This window comes from Formica exsecta, unplaced genomic scaffold, assembly GCF_003651465.1.
Source record: "Formica exsecta isolate Colony F162 unplaced genomic scaffold, ASM365146v1 scaffold62, whole genome shotgun sequence".
NCBI classification, from domain to species: domain Eukaryota; kingdom Metazoa; phylum Arthropoda; class Insecta; order Hymenoptera; family Formicidae; genus Formica; species Formica exsecta.
In genome coordinates this window covers 405,146-411,681 of record NW_021853381.1, presented here as the reverse complement: position 1 = coordinate 411,681, position 6,536 = coordinate 405,146, and the positions used below count along the sequence as shown (strand labels likewise).

The 6,536-nt window shown below is 38.2% G+C and overlaps 1 protein-coding gene across 5 annotated transcripts in view; it reads right to left on the bottom strand.

Annotated features, from left to right (window-relative positions):
- Window positions 1-6,536, bottom strand: part of LOC115242733 — a 238,973-nt gene that overhangs the window by 87,834 nt on the left and 144,603 nt on the right. The window contains exon 1 of one of the 5 annotated variants that reach the window (XM_029819253.1): window positions 720-778. The exons of the other annotated variants lie outside the window; for them this stretch is intronic. The gene's annotated coding sequence lies outside the window, so the exon portion shown is untranslated. Of the gene's footprint in view, window positions 1-719; window positions 779-6,536 lie in introns of those variants that run through there. 5 annotated transcript variants of the gene reach the window in all.

Below are 6,536 nucleotides of genomic sequence, written 5' to 3'. Positions count from 1 at the left end.
CGAAATATAAGCCACGACGCTCTCTCTGTGTAAACGCGCCTGACGTAAATTTTACCACCGTCACGTTAAATAAATTTGCGTTTTCACCGAGTATTTTCATCTTCTTGATATAGATGCACTTACTCGTAATTCTTTTGCGTCCAATCCGGACAAACACGGGCTTGCCGTCTTGTAATAACCGTCACAATTAATACAGGTGACGTATTACAATAGTTTTCAATGTCGCCCTGTATATGAATATATCGCAATCAATGGTCGCATTCAATGCGCACAACAATCGTGTAGCACTTGAGTAGCAAATTGAATCCGACTCGCTGAATGTCTCAGACCGTATGCCGATCGTATTCAATTGCTGCTAAACTATTGTTTCAATCCGTTGAATGTGTCCAGTGTAAACATGGAATGAGATTTGACCACCTATATTTAGCTTAGTATAAATATAAGTTAACAATCTTAATGCGTATTGTGCGCCACTATGTAATATCGCCACAAACGGCGTAGAAAAAATGGATGATAAACATTAACGTGCAAGATCTTCCGATAAAAATTGACAAAACTTACAGAGCACGGATCATTTCCTTTTGACATATATTGTATATTTCTGAGTAATACACGCTTTGAATTTTATGGCTGTCTCTTTTGGTTTCTCAAATATGCGACTTTGAAATATCATAATTTTCGTATTTATCTATTTTAAATATACGCTATAAAGTACTTACAGTATACCTCTCATAGTATCAATGTTGTTCTCCATAATGATGCTTCGTTCCGATCTACCTAAGTCAAAGGTTGACAACTAACTAAACAAAACTCGAAGCCTTCTCACAAACGCGGCGCACATAGTATAGCCCCCACTCCTCTATTCAGTGAGCTCGCGCCAACGGGCCGTTGTAAACAAAAATAATGTTTACGTTTAATTTTGTCAATATACGTATTTACGAGAATGTCGGGAATAAATTTGCTTTCATTCATAAATAAATTTTTCAATAATGATATGCGAATAAAAATATTCGTCGCACAAATTTATGTCTTATATCATTGGTATGTCTTTATATGTGTAATCTTTTATATTAACGAGCTAATACGCGAAAAGTTAATCTTCTTCTTTATTAAAAATTCATTATTATAGAAAATATTCATAATTATTAAGTCCAATTTCTTTCTCAATGTTGTTAACTTATTTTAAATTTATTTTAAATTTATTTTAAATTTATTTTAAATTTCTCCTTTTTTTATTTACTCAATTTAGATTCGCGATTAACTAATTTCGTCGCAAGGGCTGTTGAATAGCCATTTATATCAAATTAATTATTAACTTGAGGATGATATTTCACACGATTCACGATTATTACTTCGCTTTATTACAAACATATACGTTCTCATTTATATTTATCAGTAGTGGACAAATAAAATTGCTCTTTATCGCGAGGTTGAGGATTCTCAAATAAAATCCTAGCAGAGACGTAATCGGTACCCCCATCGAGAAACACGTAAATATAAAGTCCCGTCACCGCATCTGTCTCTCTCATTCTCCTTCTCTCCCGTCTTTTTCTCGTCGGGGATCGACGGTCCATTCTTTTCTCGCCGCATTCCGCGCGGGCGCGCGCGCCGGAGCTTCTATTTTTCTTTATTAGCCCGTCACTGAGCAACAATGCCGTGCTCAGCGCGCGCCGCACCGGTGTCACTTGGTCTGGCTTTTCGCAAACTCGCGCAAGTCAGGCCTGCGAAAGCGAGACGTGGGCCGGGACGCGGATGCGAGCGAGCCACATCTGCGGATTCCCGCAGAATATCACTGTCGCCCGCGCGAACAAAGGGAAACGGGAAATAACGGTAGGGTCGGTACGAGGGATGGCTCGTACAGGGTAGAGATACCGTGAAGAAGAAGGAAGAAGGAGGAGAAAGAAAGGGAGAGAAAGAGCAGCGAGGAAGAGAGAATGGAGGAGTACGAGAGAGGGTGCATCGCCTCGGGGGCGTCTCTTCCTGCCCGGTCTCTTACGTTTTCCTCCCCCCGGTGTCCTTACTTCTTGCAGTCGCATCGTTGCTCTCAGCGACCCTCCTCGATCCTCGCTTCTCCCTCTCTAGACTATCCCGCAGCTCCTTTAAATAGCCATGTGACGCTACGGGCATCGCCATATTACATTCCGTATACACAACGACAGCACAGTCAGTGTATGATGATACATACACGCGCATACGAATCTTGAGAAACCCAAGGACGCGAATCCCTGATTCCGATAGCGGGGGTGCGCAATGAAACGACCGTATCGTTGTGGGTCTTTTTACGCGTTTACGTGCCCGTACTTACGTTCTCCCCCGCAACTTTTTCAGACCCCAACTTTAAACCTTCTTTCCGCCGCTGTTGAATTTTACGCGATGTGTTCCATGCGCGATCATGATCGCCGGTCACATCGATTATTCGTTGTTCTGGCGATGCAACAAAAATTTCAGAATGTCATCTGTGACACATAACTGGTATGAAGTTTGAGAGAAAAGTCGAAAATTCGCGATAGAAAGAGTACATTTTAAGTATCTTCGCACAATCGATTATTATTTCGCTATAATAATAGTACGCGATATCAGAACTTTGCTACAACAATAGCAAAACTGTCTATTAAGGGATATACAAGCGGGAGGCATCTAATGATAAATTCAAGGGATGTTCGATTATTGATGCGCTACATTCAATTTATTCGACACTATTACGCAAACTATATCGTTATTTATTCATAGTTCAATATTAACTTACTTGCTATTAAGTTACTAATTGCATTAATAATATATTCTTCCATTACGTGTTGAAAGAACAATTGCGCGCATAATATTTGGATACGTTAGTTGAGTTTGCTTTTATTAATAATTCAATATCGAATCATCACAAACGAAACATCACGGAGAGACCAGCTTTTGAAAACATGGAGAAGACATCTCCGGATTTAAAAATAAATAGACGGTCAAAAATAGGTTATCGTATAAATTTAGCATTTACATATTTTATGGCTCTCATAGAAAAAAATAAAAGATTTCAAAACGTTACTGTATTAAATTTAACATAGAAGACTAATGCAATTTAAAGTTATTTCCATATCCCAACTATTTCCAGATTTTGTTGAATAAATTTGCGTAATTAGTTTTTCATTGGATATAAATGTGGAACGATATGTGTCTATATGTAATTATTGCAATTAAACATATTCGTTCCCGAGAAATTATTTGAAATCACAGTTAATATAAAGTGAATATTTTGTACGAGATGACATAATATAATTTTATATAAAAGCTTATTTAGGTGGAACAATTGTTAATGCGATATTGTTGCGATATCCGATATTGTTTCGAGGTATCATCTTTCACACAGACATTACTGTCACTTACAATATGATATTGTAAAAGCAATTTAATGTAACCAATTGCTGTCGTTGTATTTTAATTTGTAAAATGATGATAAAAAGAGACTTTTCTAGAAATGTCAAATTTTTTGTCACATGGACATACAAACGGGAAGAGTACGAAGGTTCAAACGATTTATATTGCATATGTCATATACATGTGAATCATGAATAAATTTAAATTTTTCAAATTTTTTCGAAAAAAATAAGCACTTTGTAACTTAAATCCATATCGCATACGCAGTGCTACATTTTATATAAAACAGAATTTCATAAAAATGTACACGATATCTTTATATATCGCGTAAAATATAAATGAAAATATTAAACACACAAAAAATTCTCTAAGAATTCTATAATACTAAAACTTATAGATTCGAACAAATTAATTCCGGAGAAGACCCTTTCTTTCTTCTTCCATTCTTTTTCTTACACTCAATTTCGCGAAACGCTTATTAACGCTCGTTCCGTTCGTATCCAATCTACGCCGCTAAGATGAACCGATTAATATCCGACACATTATCTCTCGAGGTTCCACAATCCGCCGGACAATATTAAGCGTTCGATTACATCGTTACACTCACCACCCCTCGCAAATGTAAACAAATAATTCGATCATGTCGATATGTACATACATATGTGAGCACTTGTGCTCCAGGCCCTTCTAACGCACAGTACTCACCGTGTCCATTGTGACTCGTAATCGAATAAAGTGCAACTGTTTACGGGCAATTCTCGTACAACGTTTAACCGGTAATTTGAGTTAATACCGCATTAACAAATAATACGATGCCGGGCGAGCGCGAGAAAGAGAGAGGTGAATCATGAATAAATTTAAATTTTTCAAATTTTTTCGAAAAAAATAAGCACTTTGTAACTTAAATCCATATCGCATACGCAGTGCTACATTTTATATAAAACAGAATTTCATAAAAATGTACACGATATCTTTATATATCGCGTAAAATATAAATGAAAATATTAAACACACAAAAAATTCTCTAAGAATTCTATAATACTAAAACTTATAGATTCGAACAAATTAATTCCGGAGAAGACCCTTTCTTTCTTCTTCCATTCTTTTTCTTACACTCAATTTCGCGAAACGCTTATTAACGCTCGTTCCGTTCGTATCCAATCTACGCCGCTAAGATGAACCGATTAATATCCGACACATTATCTCTCGAGGTTCCACAATCCGCCGGACAATATTAAGCGTTCGATTACATCGTTACACTCACCACCCCTCGCAAATGTAAACAAATAATTCGATCATGTCGATATGTACATACATATGTGAGCACTTGTGCTCCAGGCCCTTCTAACGCACAGTACTCACCGTGTCCATTGTGACTCGTAATCGAATAAAGTGCAACTGTTTACGGGCAATTCTCGTACAACGTTTAACCGGTAATTTGAGTTAATACCGCATTAACAAATAATACGATGCCGGGCGAGCGCGAGAAAGAGAGAGAGAGAGAGAGAGAGAGAGAGAGGAAAAGAGAATGAGACGAAGGGAGGAAAATACAAGCGAGAGAACCGTGGATGAGGGAGTGAGTTTAATTTGCAGATAATTATCTTGCTAGCTGCTGAGCTTCACTCGAAGCGAATTCTAGCGAATCTTCTCGCTACGCGTATCATCGGTGAAAAATTACAGCGAAATATCAGTCAAACATAGCCGCGTTCCAGCGGTTTTACTTGAAAACTTATAAAAGATTTATTTTAGTTTCTTTTTCTTTTATAGGAATAAAATTTGACGCGGAATTCTGAACAAAACTCTCATTCTCTGTTCGCGCAAAATTTTCATGAAATTCCCGCCGTTCCGAAATACGAAGCTGATTATGTATTGAAATTATACGCCCGTCGAAATTAATAACTTTCTACTCGGCGTTTATGCGATCGGTGATTCGATGCCTCGTGCATGGGCCGAATTTCATTAACGATCGAAAAAACAGCGCGATGTATGGCCCATTCCGAGCGTGCATTAATTTTAACGACGCTATGCCGTAATGATTTGACATCACGATTTGTGGATCGTATCGTTGTATTATAGGTACTGCGCATCGGGAATTTATATCGCGTAGCAAACATTGCGTGAAAAATTTCCCGACACGATACGTTATAAATAGTGAATTATGGTCTGCAGCTAATGTAATCGTAAAGTAGTACATGTTAGATTTTGATACAACAGTTTTATAATTTTTTTTCTATGCGTGTGCGCTTAATTTTGTAATATTATTTTATCCTATTTTACTTGGGTACGCCTAATCGTTCATTAAAAAATAATTTAATTTTCACATATATATTTAATCGATGCAAGTTCTTTTTTCTTAATTATATCATTATTATTCTCTTTCTCTCTCTCTCTCTCTCTCTCTTTCCTTTTAAACGTGTTGGGCGTATTTGGTGTTAACTTGGAATTCTTTTCATCCTGAAATATCACCATCGACACAAGCATATAATACCTTATCGCGCGCTCATCCAACGAATACACAGATGGAAGTGACTCGGAAGCAAGTGTGTGTTACGCTACTATCGATATCATACTCCGATGTACATGCAGAATGTACAGATTGAAATCCGCCCATCGATCGAGACAGCGAATTCCATGATACGAGTCCGATGGCACGTACGAAAAGACAGGGACGGCGCCGCGAACAGAAATACCAAAGTGCCATGGGAATCCTGCATTTTTCTCGTCCGATATAGAATATAGCGAGAGAGAGAGAGAGAGAGAGAGAGAGAGAGAGAGAATGAGAGAAGGAGAGACCGGATATTCAATTAATCTTCACCGGAAATCGATTTTAAGCGAGATACGCGCGCCCGCTCTTATATTCCTCGAAGTATATTTCTCTCTCTCGTGTAATACCGGGGGGGGGGGGGAGATGGAGGGAGAGGGAGACGAGGATCGTGTAAACCAGTAGATGGAACGATGCTTCGGAAACTGTAACGTTCAATTAATTCCGCGGACACCCCCCCAACGCGGAGATAAAACACTACGGAAATCGAGAACGTGCGTATCTTCGTCCAATGTTTTGCTCCACGTGTTCGAATGGTGCCGGCGAGAAAAACATACTACACATCGCGAGGAGAGACGTAAAATATTGTATGTGTATATGCCGTAAAATATGGGTAATACCCATTCCCCCC